The 13,524-nt window shown below is 43.7% G+C and overlaps 3 non-coding genes across 3 annotated transcripts; 2 read left to right on the forward strand and 1 right to left on the reverse strand.

Annotated features, from left to right (window-relative positions):
* The first annotated feature begins 12,688 nt into the window (after positions 1 to 12,688).
* Positions 12,689 to 12,762, forward strand: trnai-aau (transfer RNA isoleucine (anticodon AAU)). The gene has a single exon. It is a non-coding gene; the product is annotated as a tRNA-Ile (tRNA).
* Positions 12,763 to 12,963: 201 nt separating this feature from the next.
* Positions 12,964 to 13,037, reverse strand: trnan-guu (transfer RNA asparagine (anticodon GUU)). Its single transcript has one exon. It is a non-coding gene; the product is annotated as a tRNA-Asn (tRNA).
* Positions 13,038 to 13,178: 141 nt separating this feature from the next.
* trnak-cuu (transfer RNA lysine (anticodon CUU)) lies at positions 13,179 to 13,251 on the forward strand. Its single transcript has one exon. It is a non-coding gene; the product is annotated as a tRNA-Lys (tRNA).
* Positions 13,252 to 13,524: the final 273 nt, after the last annotated feature.

Consider the following 13,524-nt stretch of genomic DNA (forward strand, 5'->3'; position numbering starts at 1 on the left):
GAACAGTTTTTTGAAGACTAAATTTAGTTTCACATTGGAAACTTCTTTCAAAATGCAGTTTTTAATTTGATGGAAAAGCTTAGGCTTTTTACATAGAACACATTTCACAACACAATTTTCATGAAATGCTCATGATAAAAGACTCCAGATGGCTACTCATACCCATTTCCTTTCCTTTCTTTGCTCAATCCAGTGGTTACCTGACAAGCGGAAGTAGGCACCTACAGATGGCACAGTCAGGCTGACAGGGACTGCCCTTTACCTCACTGCTTCCACCTGCTGGCCAAAAGTAAAATGTGCCGCGCCTGTTCCAGAGTCAGAGTCAGAGCCACTAAACAAAGCTGATGACAGTTGACAGGAGGACAGTCCATTACACAAATAGGCAGGGTGCGATTTGTAGGGGGGGATGGGGGGGATTGTCCCCCCTTCTGGTCTTTATACCGCCACTTTTCCTACATGATTTTAATCACAGTTCAATGTAATTCCATTGATTTTGCTTAAAATCTCAAACTTATGCCCCCTTCTGGTTTTCAGACAAATCGCACCCTGCAAATAGGCAATATATATAGAGAGAGAGCAAAAGAGAGAGAGAGAGAGAGAGAGAGAGAGAGAGAGAGAGAGAGAGAGAGAGAGAGAGAGAGAGAGAGAGAGAGAGAGAGAGAGAGAGGCAGACAGACAGACAGACAGGCGAGTTGATTGATAAGTCCCCAGCATCCAGGAACAATCCACTCCACAACTCCCTCCACCCGCACACATGGACACATACTTCATTTCCTGACGGTCCTGTCATTTGTGAAACACATCAGCATGCCTCTAAATTCAGCTCCACACAGCTTGGCAGCCAGATATCAGTAATCAGGAAGTCCCTCCCTATCTCTCTACTTTCCCATAACTGTCATTACTGTATTTGGTCTTAACTCAGTTATTAATGCAAAGCCACCGCTCTCCATTCCCCTGGTTCAGATGATTAATGCTGAGGATGAATCACTCCAGTAGGGTCCATTGCACACCACTCACACCATCTGTTAAGCATTTTGTAACATCGAGGGCCACTGACAGCTTTAGCCGGGCCTGGGACAAAATCAATACATACAATGTAAGAAGCAGCAAATTCTGGGCCTCCTCTCTTCCTCGGCCCCAGGACAACTGACCCGTTTGTACCACCTTCCCTGTGCAACATCATCTGCTTCAGCTATTTCAGCTAGTTTTCCTGAGTGTTTGCACTTACCTTATTTCCTGTAGGGTTGCACAAACGCAATAGACGGTTCAAGATGGCATGTTACCTTAACGCTCTGGTATGCTGCCAAGTTGAGGCCACAAGGGCCTTGTCTTAAGAGTTTCAATTGCCTGGTATGATCTAGTTATCATTATTCTTAATAAGCATATCTGTAACAGACCATAAAACCACCATAAGCATAGGCCTAACTGGTTTAGTTTCAGTTCCATATAAATACAGAAAGTTCCCAGTTTTCGTTTTTGTTCCTTGAACCAGTTCAAAGCGCTACCAATGATTCCTGAGCTACACGCAACTTGTGGCATGAGTATATTAGGTGGGGACTTGTTTGCAAAAAAAATAGGACATATACAATTTTCCTTTACCTACTAATTTGAAAAAAAACTTTTTCTAAGTTTCATTTGAACTGAAGATGTATATTGTGTAAACTACAATGTGTCTTTAAGATGACTGAAATAGAATCACTTAATCTCATGTTGTAAAAGTTTTGAATTTGGTGATTTTATGGCTCTTTAAAATATGGAGAGGTCTTGATATTTAACGTCTATAATTCAAATAAGAAAATATCTTTGTTGTAAAGGAAATTAGATGGTGGAGAAGCTGATACCTGGACACCTGGTTGTACTGACATTTCCCCATTCAGTATGCTGCTGAGCCAGCATTAGTCTATTCTCACCATAGTTTAGTGTGAGAAAGGCTCATCTTAATTCTTAAATCTTCTCAATTTGTTCACCATTTTACATTTGTCGTCATGTATATAAACGCAAGCTCCCCCATACTTCCTCTCACACTTCACAAATTGTTGTAGCTTCATCAGTCTGGCCAAGCAGGCTACCACTGCCTTTGCTTTATCTTTGCTGAGTTTGGGTATACATTTACCAAGTCTTTGGATTTTTAACAAAATCCCCAAAAAAGCAAAATCCTATAAATGGGATTAAAGTTTTTTTGTCTTATTTTCGTGAGATTTGGACCATCTATATGGGATTTATAATAAAAACACCTCTGGGGTCATTTATGACCCCGAGAGGATCCATGAGATACTCAACATTATAATGTCCATTGTTGTTGTAATTTTCAAACTCTGGTTTTTGTATTTTGTGTCTTGGGGCAGGCCATGGTCAGCAGACCTAAAATATTCATAATATAAACATTTATAGTATTAAAATATAATATATTATATAAATAAATAGGGCACCCCTGCGATAGCCAGCATATTGTGAGGGCACCCAGGTAGCATTTCCTCTGTTATTGCTCCATATTTGTTGATATCATGGCACAGTGGTCTTAGACACACGATGACAATATGAAATGGAAGTCATCCTGATGAACAAAGAGGGAGGAAACAAGTCATCAGTGTAGAAATCATTGGCGTTCTTAGAATTTTCCTTATTATATGGCTATACAAAGGCTGAAGCATCAGTTGAATCATTTCTTTGCTCTAATACATATGGAAGACACCTTTCCACAGCTACAATGTCCAGAAAAAGTTTCAGAGAAATTTTGAGTGTGCATAAGGTTATATGTTTGAGACATGGTTTTGTCTATGTAAATTACCATATTCTCTGATCTTGTGATTTCATAAACCCAGAAATGTTGAGTACCCTTAAGTTTCATTGCAGAAATATCATCTATGGGCCTAATGGATAGAATTTAGCTTAGTTTCCTAAAGTTTCACTTAGAGCAATTTCCATAATTAGCATAAATATACTGTATTATTATGGTAAGACTACTACAAGTGAATAGGCTAAAAAATGTAAATGATAGATATCACCATGAAACTTTCTCAGTTGATTATTGATGATGAGAGAAGAAAAAAATGTATTGGATGTTTTTTGTATTTTGATGTTTACATATGCAAATGAGGGCATACATCATATTTAGCATATACATATGTAAGTTTGACTAATTTTTAGCAAAACAATAAAATGTTCAAATTCACATTTTTTCGCTTTAGATGAGGGACAAGTATGTGCAAGATGTAAATAAATTTGAATGAACCCCAAAAAATAATTTATATAGTGGTATTTCTATATAAACTCCTTGGGGTCATAAATGACCCCGCTCGGTCAGATTAGTCGCAAAAACAGGCCGGTCGCTTGAGGGATAATGATTATATATACATTATTATAATAAATAGTAGATATTCAATATTGATATATGTAAATTATTACACCAATATATTCACGATTTACATGGTACATGTACAGAAATAAAAAATAAAAAAACATTGTATTTTTGCCTACAGCATGTGACGTACAGTATACAGTAAAATTCCTGTTAGAAAGTTATTTTCCGAGAGTTCCTAGGCAACAATTACGACATATACCCAAAAGAAACACCATGCAAACTCTGGCGCTATTGTCACTTCTGTAACGGTACATTTTTTAATCCACTTCACGAGAAGTGATGACTTCATGCTGAGGGACTTCCCTCTGAGGTCATGTTGACTGTGAACAATCACAATCACAATGTCCTCCTGTACACACAAAGGAGACGGGACAATAGACACGTACCCTAAGTAACCTCCAGAAGTCTCAACCTCCCTTCCGAAGCCTCAATACAGTGCTATCGGCTATTGGACCGAGCCTTTAGCTCAGCGCGCTCGTACTGTGACTCCCATTGCCGAACCGATGTAGTTGACGAGGTGTCAGAACAATCACAATCATGTCCTCCTGTACACTCAAAGGCATGGGTGCCGCTAGGGGGGGAAAGGTGTTACAGATTCTAAGGGCCCTAGCACTGACAGGGGCCCTTAAGGAGGGGCAAATTCACTGACATGGGCCCTTAAGGGGGCCCAACATTCGAATCTTTCATAGGGCCCAAAATTTCTGGCGGCGCCCCAAAGGAGACTGGACAATAGACACGTACCCTACACCAGCGATGTCAAACATAAGGCCCGGGGGCCAGATGCGGCCTGTCAGATGGGTCAATCCTGCCAAACTAAAAAAGTAAGAATGAGAGAAAAACTAAGAATGTCTCCTGCCCAGTGCAAAGTTACTGCAGGTTTTCAGTACTTGAGAGCTGAATTTTTTGCTCACCATTCACAGTCACTGCTCCTGATATATGTACCCACTGTCAGCCACTTCCAGATGATTGACGGCAGTCTGAATCCGTTTTGTGATATTACATTACAGGTTACTGCCCACAGAAAAAAATCGAATTGGCTGTATGTGGCCCCTGGACCGAAACGAGTTTGACACCCCTGGCCTACGCTAAACCTCCACTAACAACCGTCTCCCATTGTTCCTCATGTTCCCTGGTCTAACCAGGGGCGAAGCTATAGGAAGAGTAAGCAGGGCATTTGCACCAGGGCCTGGGGCCCTCCTGTATTGGCGATGGGGGCCCTATTGTAACCTTGGGAAGTTGTTTGGGGGTCCCATCAGTCTCTTGCCTTGGGGCCCTGTGGGCAATTGTTCTGGCACTGGGTCTGACCTCTGTGCCTCGTCTCCTTCGGGTAATGTTGTTGCTCAGACTGAACTCGGTGTGAACCCTCATCATCTGACGCTGAGGCTGGCAATGCTTGCATGGCAGGAAGCCAGGGAAGAGGTGGTGGGATATGACGAGTCTGTGTGCGTGTGTGTGTGTGCAGGGCCGCTGACAGCTTTGGCTGGGCCCGGGACAAAAATCTCTGAATGGGCCCCCCTTCCACAATTCCCCACAGCAATTGAAAAACTAAAAAAAATACCGGAGACCTCAGTGGCCCAGAAAATACACGACAGACTCTCACATGAGTATCATCATTATTTATGAAATTACCCATTAAAAAAGAAATGCCATTGGTACCAAAGCCTCACAATGATGCATGCAAGTCCATAGTAATCTAAACAATTTTACCATTTTCCAAAACATAACATTGTTCAATCCATGCAGTCTAGCCTACATTTATTTTAAAAAGAAACAAAATATGATTCTCATTCCTATTAATAACACAAGTGTAGCCTAAGGGTAATTTGGCAATTTGAAGGCTTGCACATCAAAACTCTGACTGACGGTAGGGACACATAGGAGGCGAAGCACGCGAAGCGAAGAGAGGCGAAATCCAACCGTCATCAGGTCGTCGCGGCGAATCAAATGGAATGGAACAGTTATGTTGTTGATTTGATTGGGCCGTGGCAGGCGAATTCGCTCCTCATTTGCATAACATTAAACTTTCTTTAATAATTTCGCTTCGCTTCGCTTATGTTCGCTTGCTGACGCTTGCCATCGCTTGCCTTCGCCTCTCTCATAGGAATGAATGGCAAAATTCGCAAATTCGCGTGTATGTGTCCCTACCGTGAGGAGTCACCGTTTGCTAAACTGACTTCAAGCAACCGTATCTCTTTCATTTCGTGAACTATTCACGAAAAAAATTACTTTCATTTTCGTGGTGCATTCACGTTATTGCCCGTTTTTCGTGGTTGGGCAACGAAACGCTGCCTATTCATTTGAATTGCCCGACTGCTGCCTAGCGACCCACTAGTTTGACGCCCTTTCGGTACCGTCACATGGTAGTCAAACATTTCAAACAAGCAATTTAGGGTTAAGGTTAGGGTTAGGGTTAGGTTTAGGTTTAGGTTTAGGTTTAGGGTTAAGGTTAGGGTTAGGTTTAGGTTTAGGGTCGTATGACATAAGGCGTAAGAACCGAAAGGGCGTCGAATTAGTGAGTCTCGAGTGTATCAGCAGTGTTCTGTCAGCACTCCCTCCCCGCCCCTGCAGACGCCTTGGATAACCATAGCAGCAGTGTGGCAATTCAAATGAATAGGCAGCGTTTCGTTGCCCAACCACGAAAAACGGGCAATAACGTGAATGCACCACGAAAATTAAAGTTATTTTTTTCATGAATACTTCACGAAATGACAGAGATAGGGCTCCTTCAAGTGAGGTGTGATGACAGTGAGCAAGTGAACAGGAACACACAGGCAGAGTGTGCTGCTGTGCTCCCTCCCTCATCAAAGCCTCCCCACAGCAGGAGTAACACAGGAACATGTATATTTACAGAAAACTATGCACAACGAATCTACACTGTATTTCTCCTCACAAAGTTAACAGGTTGATCATTTGTTAGCATCTGTGCTAAGCGGAGATTTAGCAATAGCGTTGCATAGCACAGTTTAAAAAGTTGGCTCTCCTTCTCAGGGCAAACATGCGCCCGAAGGATTATCCCACACAACCAGAGATTATAATAGGGTTCTCCTAGAATCTCTGGTATGATTGTGTGGGCTCATATGCATTTTCTTCTCAACTGACGGTCAGATTTGAAGCATAATGTTATTAAGCTGCTCTGGTTAGGAAATAATGCAATGTCCGTTTTCTATTGTGTTCATCCATGTGCGCGTGCCTGCCCCTGATTTGGACACATCTTTGCGGAGTACTAATGCGCATATTCATAGATTCAATTAGATATAGGCGTATGAAACACAGTGTAATTAAGCCGTTGTGGTAATCAAATTATTCAATGCCCCCTGTCTGTCTGATATTGAGTTCAGTGTGACATGCTCACGGCCTTTTGTGCCAGTGTTACTTGACGAAGGGGCTGGGAAAAGTTGTCCGTGTCTTACCTGGATCTGCTGCACAGCTGCTTTTACTGGTTGGCTACCTGCTGCATCATCCAAGTCTTTTCTGATATATTTAGGCCTATGTAGAGAAACCCTCAGGCTTTGACTTCTTCCTCTCTTTTTCACTTTTCTTTCCTTTTTCAGCGCTCCTGACTTGTGCATGTTTACTAATTGGCTCGCGCACTGACCACTTATCGAATTATGTCGTCTTTTTTTCCTAGAAAACCATTTTGGAAGTAGGGGAGATAGGGGGTTATTGGCCGTTTTTTCAAGGGCAATGCAGGCAAACATCTATAAGTCATTGTTTGAATGCAAATAAAGCACTTTTTTACCCTAAAAACCAACACATTTTGAAGTAAACATATCATAACTAATCCCAACGTCATGGGGGCCCAGTTATGCCCCCCCCCCCCCATTCCAGAATTTCCAGGGCCCGGGACAAAAAGCCCGGTTGTCCCCCCCTGTCGGCGGGCCTGTGTGTGTGTGTGTGTGTGTGTGTGTGTGTGTGTGTGTGTACGTGCCAGCATATGTGCATGCCAGCGGTGTAGTCTACTTTTTTGAAGTGGGTATACTGTATATTTGAGCATTTTTTGAAGTGGGTATACTGTATATATATACATGCTATTCTAAATAATGGATCAATCAATTTTAAGGGGGTATACTGAAGCCCCTAAAATTTAGAAGTGGGTATACTCCGTATACCTGCGTTCTACGTAGACTACACCACTGGTGCATGCCTGTTTGAGGCTGGCAGTGCTTGGATGGTTTCCTGGTGAACCAGAAGCTATGTGTTGACGCCCAGGGGGCTGGGCTACACAAACCTTCTGGTACACCTGTGATTCGCTCTCCTCCTCCGTTTACGAAATGAACGGGGCAGCACGACGAATCAGGATCGTAGGGAGGGATTTCAGTGGGTATGACGTTTATCGAACGCAACTCCCTCCCCCCGGGGTAGTTCGGCTGTGCCCGCCCCCTCCCTGAATCACAACAGTAATGGCGGCGTGCGAGGAGTTATCATGCGTCGGGATGGAAGCAGTAATTTCAGCGGTGTTATCCAAAATATCTCAAGTTGATTTTCCAAAGGATGTTGTTCTGTTTTGGTTCCCGACCTGGCAGCGCTTACGTGACGACACGTCCTACGTCACAAAGCTTCAACGTGAGTGGTCGAAGTGTCATGTCATTCATATGAGGTTGCTCCAACCGCGTGCAAGCATCTTTTGACTAAACCCCGCCTGCGGAGAGGCGTGAAAGGGCAGTGTGCCAGTAGCCTGTTACTTACAGGCTACTGGTTCACCAGGAAACTTGGATGGCAGGAAGGGAAGAGGTGTGGGATTTTCCGTTGCCGAATGAGGAGTTTACAGCTGTCTGCTGTTAAGCCAGCCCGGCTGTTGGCTTCACCGGCTCGTGACCTTACAACACCCAGTGCGTCTCCTCCTGTCTGCACCGGCGTCTCCGCGGACCCCGCCATGGCGTTTTACTACAAGCTGCCGCCCAAGTCAGCATGTCCGCGGCTCCGTCTGTGGCATTTCTCAGCTGTGACTTCACCTGCTTGTTCGGCTACCTCCCTCAGCCGAACTCGCTGCCGCGATAAGGTCTTTGGATCGAACTGGATAGAACTGATTCCATCTCTGCCCTCATCGTCTGCTAACCTCTCCACAACACCTACTGCTCCATATCACAATGGACCTAAAACCATCCACTCCGTCTACTTGTTGTACTTTTGTTGAGTCCCTGTATGTCTTTGTGTTTGAAATGTGTTTGTTTTTATGTTCTATGCTATGTAAAGCGTCTTTGAGTGTCTTGAAAAGCGCTATACAAAATAAATGTATTATTATTATTATTATTATATGACGCGTCTTAGCCGATTAGCAAGTCACCATTTTCGCATTTCCGACATCCACTTCGCTCATTGATTGGTGGGTGTGCAAACTTTACAGGTCTGTGGTTGGGCACCTCCATGCATCCAATGCCCGTCTTCCATATAGCTTTCTGATTAACCGTAAGTCAGACAATAACGTGGCACGTGTGTGTGTGTTTGTGTGTGTGTGTGTGCTTACGTGCGTGTGTGTGTGCTTATGTGTATGTATGTGTGTGTGTGTGTTTTTATCTGAGGTGGGAGGACAGTGAGTTGTTCCATATAGAGCATGGGATCACTTGTGGAAGAGAGGAAGAGGAATCCGTCTCCATGGAGGGTGGTAGATGGTCTGATCTTACTCCGTCAAATAGTCTGGCGAAAGCTAAGAGGAATCTGTCTCCATGGAGGGTGGTAGATGGTCTGATCTAACTCTGCCATTTAAATTAATTGGAGTTCCGAATTCAAATTAAAACCCATATTGTGCTTTATTAGCATGACTGTTACGATATAGTGTTGCAAAAGCATACAAATGAGAAAACAAAAGTGTTAATAGTGTTACCTTAACCCATTGGCGCCTGAGCCAGTTTTTAGAAAAGGTCCCCAATGCCTGAGGGGTTTTTGAGATAAGAAAAATTGGTTGAAAACTCCTATGAAAAATTCAATATCTCAGCGTCTGGAACACATAGGGACATGGGACAAATTGCATTTAAAAGGTAAAATCCTCTGCTTTCACGGGATTATGCTCATTCAGCATTAACACTAACACATATTCCTTAAAAAAAATCATATCTCATAATCAAATGATTGAAAAAAAGTTTCATGTGCTTTCAGGATAATGCTTGATGCTGCTATTTATTATAGGCTATTAGGCTACTATTGCTACTGTTACAATAGCCGACTATAGCCTAACTAAATCATAATAATCATTATTAGGCTATTATAATTATTAGGCAGTCATCTCTGCCATAAATCAGGGGACATTTGTCTGATACAGCCACTTGCTCTCCCACCGGCGAGTATGGCCGTTTTATTCCTCCAAACGTTATGCAGAGACCGATGAGCAATTTCATATCCTATTTTGAGACGGGGCTCCACTTTGAGCTGGATGTGTGGCCGCGCGTCTATAATCCGCATGTCTACCGTTGTCTGCCTCACCAATAGGCTATCACCATATCCGAAAGTTCCTCAGTGAAAATATTCTGAAATATATTTGAAGGACGTGCTTCCTCAGATATTGGCACCTTCGCCAATTGCCCTGAGTGTCGGAGTGAAGTTTTGGTAACGTCGGGGGCGAAATCTGACTGTCTATTTGGAAGCCAATCGCCTACCTCTTCATGCGGCCGCGGCAAATCACACTCCTGCTCTCTATCATATCACATCTATCCTGCTCTTCAATCATATTTCCTTTCCTCGATTAAAATCTCTTCATTACCTTTCAACTGAACATCACGTTCGCTCGAACAGCGTGTCTCGCGAACCACAGCCTTCTTGTTCTTCTTTTTTTTGCCTGTGTGAAATGGCTAAACAACCCACGTCTGCAGAAGCAAGCATGGTTGATTGCGTTTGACATTTTTGTCGACGAATCAAACTTTTTTTTTTGCTACATGATCTTTTAAAAAATCGAGAACACCCACCTCTTGTGTATTTGAACAAAACATTGTGCATTGCATCTCCCATGCGTCTTGAAAATATTGAGAAATCAATAATGTTGCGTTTTACAACAACCGGCGTCAGGGCCAATGTTGCATTACGCAACAACCGGCGTCAATGGGTTAACCAATCAGTAACGGACTTCGCGGGTGAGTTCTGCGTCACAACTCTTGACTGTTTACTGATTGGCTTTACAGTGAGCGAACCAAGCTACAGGGGTTTCGTCAGACTATATGCGGAGCCAAAATCTTGGGTGGAGTACATAGGATGGCGTCACCAGGCTAGCCAGACATGACCATGATTCACCAGGACAGTTCCTTCATTTGGGCCTTCAGCACAGTAAAATACAGTGTCAATTCAACACTGATGTAGAGCAGTGTTTCTCATTTTTTTTAGGGGAGGCACCCTTTCAATTCATGAAAAATCTCAAGACATCCCAAAACAACAAGCCGTAACATGGCATCGCATCCGATACCACACAAGCTTAGAAAAGTAACACATTTGGGGACATCACACAACCTACGTTTGAAGTTGCAGCTTTAGCCTACCTCAGACAGGCTATGTGTAGGCCATACTGGGATGAATTTATTCATTTATTGAGGTAAATTTAACATACCGTCAGCCACGTTTCCGCAGCACCCCTGAGGGGGGGCGTGAGGCAGAGAAACACCCATGTAGAGAATTTTCAGCATTTCATGCAGAACCTGTGTCATAACCTTATTCTCATCGAAATGGTAATGTCCATTTCTTAATCTGTTACTTAAGGCTCTCGGTATTGTCATAGCAATGTTGTTATGATGAAGTTAAGTTTTTTCAGCAAATAGTGAATATATTTTGAAAAAACATGTTGAAAAAATATTTTCAATTTATTGCAAGTAACACACCAAACGCACACACTGCTGGCCATGTTCAATGGTTATATGAAAACCAATACAAAAATGTTTAATTGTGCCCCGACCAGACCCATTCCAAATAATAATAAAATAATAATAAAAAAAACATGCACACAAAGGAGTCCTGATCTGACCAAGATCAATAGAATAATCTTAAGTGACATAAACAATTAGGGCCTATACCAGTCTTTCTCAAAGTGGGGCGTAAGCCCCCCTGGGGGGGCGCGAAGGCATCTCAGGGGGGGCGTGTGATATGTGATTTTGGTTTTTTTCCCCCAAGGAATTGATTTCCTGTCTCGCCAATAAGTCAATAAGTTTAAATCCCTCACCAATATTATATGATTGTCATGAATTTGAATAGCATAGGAAATGAACACACATCTGCATTCGACTGCAGTCCCTCTTTGTTTAATCTCACCAGTCACCTTTCCTTTGATTCTGCGCAGCGATCGCAAAATAAGTCTGCGCGAATAGGCTACCGCTATTGCTTGGGGGGGCTCAGAAGCATTCAGACCCTCTCAAGGGGGGAATGATGGTAAAAGTTTGAGAACCACTGACCTATACAAATATGCAATTTTACTTCACACACACACACACACACACACACACACACACACACACACACACACACACACACACACACACACACACACACACACACACACACACACACACACACACACTGGACACTTGGCCAAGATTGACAGAGTAATCTACACTGATATAAACAAACATTTACATTTACAAATTTACAATTTAGCTTCAACACATACACATCCACACCCACACACACATCAGAACAGTATGAACTACATTTACAGTCAACATTACAGCAATGTATAGCAGAGAAATATTTAGAGTTACTGCTTTTTGTTTCATTTTTTTCCAGCCACTCCTCCTTGGAAAGAGATTGAGAAGGCTATTAGGGCCATACATAAGGCTCTTGTACTGTCTGTGGCCAGTTTCTTTTGTGCGATATTGACCATATTTTCTGCATCAATTACTATCTACAGTCCTTTTATTAAGTCTTTATTGAGACATGGCTATGGGAGCAGAGACACACACGTTTCGGCGCAAGCCTTCTTAAGGTGACAATGTAAATAAACCATGATTGCTTACCTTGATTTGAAATTTCCAAATATGTCGCTTCTCTGTTGACATATCCCAGCACAAAAAAAATGGACAGCCGAAAAACGTCTGTCATTGGCCATAAATGAGAACAGCGAGTTCACCATTGGTAGAAAATGGACAGGCGCTTGTTGGCCATTGGCAAGAAATGAAGAGAAATGCGTTACGATTGGCAAGAAACGGAGCGGGTTAGCTGAACGTCCGTGTTTCAGGTAGCGTCAGTCCCCCTTTTCCCTCCACCGGGACGCGGCTAAAGCGGCAAAAAGTTTAATATCCCAGCACCGCTTTGCCCTTGTAGTGCATCGTCCCAACTAATCAACTTCTGACTACCTCGGACCAAACTGCAATTTCTGATGCGCAATGTCTTCCCTTGGAGTCAATTTCTGACGACCACGGCCGGTTAGCTCAGTTGGTTAGAGCGTGGTGCTAATAACGCCAAGGTCGCGGGTTCGATCCCCGTACGGGCCAGTTTATGTGCCATCTGGCAACCCTCCTCCTCCTCCTCTCATCGTGGCAGACGAATACGGCGGGAGCTGACAACTGTGCCGTAACCTGACAAGGGGCCCTCTTGCTTTTCCCGCCAGTGAAATGGCCTCCAGACTTGGGCCGACTCTTTGACCCGACTTTTTGCCACAAGTGTGTCATGTCCTCTGGCCCAGAAAAGGGCAACGTCCCTGGGTGGGCTCGAACCACCAACCTTTCGGTTAACAGCCGAACGCGCTAACCGATTGCGCCACAGAGACTGCACAGGCACCTTTTACCCTGTCCCCGAAAAAGTTAGTAGTGGATGGGATTGTCCATTATGGGCGACGCTCAGGCAACTTTACTGGGGCCGCGCGTCTTGGGGCCCCGCTCTCCGCGCGAGTTCAGAGGCATTAGCGGTTGCCCGGCTAGCTCAGTCGGTAGAGCATGAGACTCTTAATCTCAGGGTCGTGGGTTCGAGCCCCACGTTGGGCGTGAGCTTTTCCCCTTGACTGCAAGTCCGTCGTGGCCGACGGGCTATGCTGGTTGATGGGGGCCTGGAACCCAGCGCCCTCTCACCGACTGCGTCCGAGGAAAAGCGCGGTTGCCCGGCTAGCTCAGTCGGTAGAGCATGAGACTCTTAATCTCAGGAGGCAAGTAAATAACAGAGTCTCTGCACAAATGGGTTAAATGGAAAGGTAGACATTATGTTGGTTTAATCACACATTCAACAATAGGGATTTCAGTGTACATGTTGAATAGTGGCAC

The sequence above is a fragment of the Engraulis encrasicolus genome, chromosome 5 (assembly GCF_034702125.1).
Source record: "Engraulis encrasicolus isolate BLACKSEA-1 chromosome 5, IST_EnEncr_1.0, whole genome shotgun sequence".
NCBI classification, from domain to species: Eukaryota; Metazoa; Chordata; class Actinopteri; order Clupeiformes; family Engraulidae; genus Engraulis; species Engraulis encrasicolus.